At 32.7% G+C, this 3,762-nt stretch overlaps 1 long non-coding RNA gene across 2 annotated transcripts; it reads left to right on the forward strand.

Moving 5' to 3' along the window:
* The first annotated feature begins 30 nt into the window (after positions 1–30).
* On the forward strand, positions 31–3,365 carry LOC113475525. 2 transcript variants are annotated; one of them, XR_003397270.1, is made up of 5 exons: positions 31–1,160; positions 1,228–1,805; positions 1,863–2,025; positions 2,086–2,195; positions 2,363–3,365. It is a non-coding gene; the product is annotated as an uncharacterized LOC113475525 (long non-coding RNA). The 2 variants fall into 2 exon arrangements; XR_003397269.1 differs by having other exon boundaries at positions 31–1,805.
* Positions 3,366–3,762: the final 397 nt, after the last annotated feature.

Genomic DNA, 3,762 nt, shown 5'->3' on the forward strand with positions numbered 1-3,762 from the left:
TAAAGGATGAATTCCAATACTATAGGCGCCAAATCCATAAATACTATAGNCGGTGGCGGAGTAGTCAGAAATACTATAGGCGCCAAATCTGCGGTGGCGGAGTAGACAGATCTACCTGAAATTCTAAAAAGTTTGGTGACTATAATGACCACTGCCATTCACCAGTGTGCATGATACTATAAAAGCCCATTCACCAGTGTGCATGATACTATAAAAGCCTTAGTGGCAGGAGTTTAAATCTTTGTTATTTAATACCTTGTAATTCTGTTGGTGGCATAAATTTAATTCCTTGTAAAATTTAAGATAAGTTTTCTTAATTTGTTATTTAATTCCTTGTTATTCTGTTGGTGGCATGAATTCAATTCCTTGTAATTCTGTTGGTGGCATAAATAATTCCTTGTACAATTTAAGATGACTTTTCTTAGTACAAGTTGTGTTGTGGAGCTGAGCAAGCAACCAGGTCTACAAAGCTCACAAACATGGTGTGGAAGTGGATTGCACGTTCCCCAAAATGTATTGGTAAGCCATCAAGTTAGATATATACAAAAGAGACATAGTTTCAAACATGCAACTTTTGTAGTCACAGAAGTTGAAATGCAAAAGTGCTACTAATGCTGTCGGTTTGATATTAAAACTACATATAATAAAAAATACTCTGCAATGAAAAAAGTTCAAGATGGAAATCTTTTAAGCGTTGATGAAGGCACACCTCGTGATATACTTGTAAGTGTACTTTTAAATGCATCAAAAACAACAAATTATTTTGTGTTATACTTTCAAGATTTGTACAAAACAGAAAACAAAGAGATGAACAAGTGGCAGAAAATGTTCTTTTTGAATCAATGTCAGAATGCAAAAGCATCTCCAAATTTAAGACGTTTTCACCCAGATGTTGTACGTTGGGCGATTGAACTGTATGCACGTTCACCTGCAGCCTAAACAGTCAAACTACGTCAGTATAGGTACAAAACTATAAATAAGTGAGCAACCCTATTGTATATATAGAGATTTATTGATTTATATACATATAATTTATATGCAACTTTTTCGTTGAAGGAATATGGCTTCCAATTCGCCCGTTATAAATACCCTTGCTCTACATGAGATGAAACATCTTGAAGAAGCTGTTGAGGGTTATGTAACTGTAGATGAGATGAAAGGTACATCTTCTATTGTCTGGATTGTACATTTTCATGATTAATTAATTTTTCTCCCAACCTGTTTTAGTTCAGGAAAGTTTGGTACTGAAGAATGGAAAATTAGTGGAGTTTAGATTATGCTGATCGGAAATGTGAGGAAAAACTTGCAACACATATCTAGGGAATTACCATAAAAGCTTGTAAATTATTAAATAATTTTTCTCCCAACCTGTTTTAGTTCAGGAAAGTTTGGTACTGAAGAATGGAAAATTAGTGGATTTTAGATTATGCTGATCGGAAATGTGAAGAAAAACTTGCAACACATATCTAGGGAATTACCATAAAAACTTGTAAATTATTAAAAACACTCATATTTTACTTCTTGTTAACAGTGTTTTATATACGATCCTTCAAAAAAGAAGTATCGGTACCCATCTTTTTGTGGCCCACTACTGTAACTCCTGCTTACCAACTAACATCAATGTTCTTGGAAATAGTTTGTTTGAGATGAACAACTTTCATATTAATGCGGTTGTAGCAGGAGGTGCATCCATAAACAATAATAAGTGGTGGAACTTATTCAAGGTATCAACAATTACACCTGTCCAAACCCTTGCCGACCAAGCCATCTTCTTTATATGTTCAGATACCAGTCATCTACATAAGGTAAATCATGCAGTTACAGTGTGTCATTTAAGAATTAACAATATATTTACATTTCAGACAACAAGAAATGCTCTATTCAGTTCAAAGCCTGGAGGAACACAAGCTGGAAAGGATATTCTGTGGAGTTATATTGTAACACTTCATGAGCAAGATCACAAAACTCCTTTACATAAAACTAAACTGACTAATGCACATTTACCACCTAACTTCATACAGTAAGGTTTGTATTTCTGTGTTTGGTAAATTTGATTTCTGTAATATATTCAAAAACTTTTATTAGATGAAAGTCATTTATGCTCAAGATGTTTTAAGCTGGACTGCTGGGCAAGCTGTAAAGCAGGATGTTGTAGGTGCTGGTGGAACATCAGAATTTGTTCGGTTGTTTAATAAGTATGTTATCTAAGTTTTAGGCCCTAAATACTTTAAATTTTCTTTTTATATCTACCAGATGGTTTGAAATTGTTACTTGTGGGTCCGATGGTCCTGAATTTGTTAATAAGTATGTTATCTAAGTTTAAGGCCCTAAATACTTTAAATTTTCTTTTTATATCTACCAGCTGGTTTGAAATTGTAACTTGTGGGTCCGATTGTCCTGAGTACATGAGAGATTGGAGGGTAAATCTGATTGATAATTCTCAAATGAATATGTTGGTTCTTGATTTCTACTATCTAGATTGAAAAAATCTCCAAAGAAAAAGGCGTTATTTGCAATCATATAGTTTATGTCGCGCTCAATATTTGTAAAAAAAGGTTTAATTTTTTTGGTAACACAATTTATATTTTTCCATGGGATATTATTTGTCCTTCAAGCTTTATTGTATTTTTGAAGGTTGTTAGATTTTGTAGTGCTCTATATTTTGGTTTGTAGTTTTGAGAAATTTATGTCTTTGCCAGGGTGTAGAAGTTTTGGGATGATGAGTGTATTGTATGTTTTTCCCAATTAGTGTTAGTTTCCTTTTTGTGTGTGTGTTAATTACTGTTTCAGTTTCTTTGATAGCTTTTTCCCAATTTTTGTTTTGCACTTCCGGCTTGAAGCTAAAAGCAATTCCAAGTATTTTGACGTTTTCTTTTATATGATTTTCCCACCTAATTTTTCCAAATAGAGTTGTCGGCTCGAAGATATTTGTCAGTATTTGTGTTTTATCTAGGTTTATTATTTGACCTGAAGCGTTTTGATAGTCTTGTAGTAGTTCCCGTTGTATTTCTGTTATTGTATTATTTTTTTCTGTTAAAATCGTGAGATCGTCTGCATATTGTTCTATTTTTGTTTTTACTTTGCCTAGTTTGTATCCTTTAATGTTTGGGTTATTGTTTATTTTCCTAGTTAACATTTCAGTTCCTATTATAAAGAGGGTCATACTAAGTGGACAACCTTGTCTTATTCCTCGTTTTATTTTTATTTCTTCTGTAAAAGCTCCATTTCTTTCTATTTTACTAGTAATGTCGCAATATAATATATTAATCCAAGTTTGCAGGGATTTCGGGATATTAAGTTTTTTTAATAGTTTTTTAACGAAACAGTGATCTACTTTGTCGAAAATTTGGTTATGGCAGTGCTCATCGTTTTTGGCATGGTTTTCTTTATGTATATGTTATTATAGACTTCAGCCAAATCGTTTATAATATATTTGTCCATTAATTTATAAAATTGCGTTGTAATACCGTCGCATCCTGGTTAGCTGTCTTTGTTTAAATCATCTATGGCGATTTGGATTTCATTTGGTGATATAGGCTGGTTGATAAGATTTATTTCGTCTGGATCTAGTGTAATTTGTTCTACGAATTGTAAGTACTCATCTTGTTTTACTGTTTTAGACTCTTTTCCCCATAGATCCGTGTAAAAATCAAGAACATTTTTTAAGGTTTCTTCTTTATTTTCAGACATAATTCCATTTTGGATCTAATCAAACCACCAGTGTTGATCTTATTTTCATATATGTTAATATTGTTTTCCAGG

This window comes from Ciona intestinalis, unplaced genomic scaffold (genome assembly GCF_000224145.3).
Source record: "Ciona intestinalis unplaced genomic scaffold, KH HT000770.1, whole genome shotgun sequence".
Classification (NCBI taxonomy): Eukaryota; Metazoa; Chordata; class Ascidiacea; order Phlebobranchia; family Cionidae; genus Ciona; species Ciona intestinalis.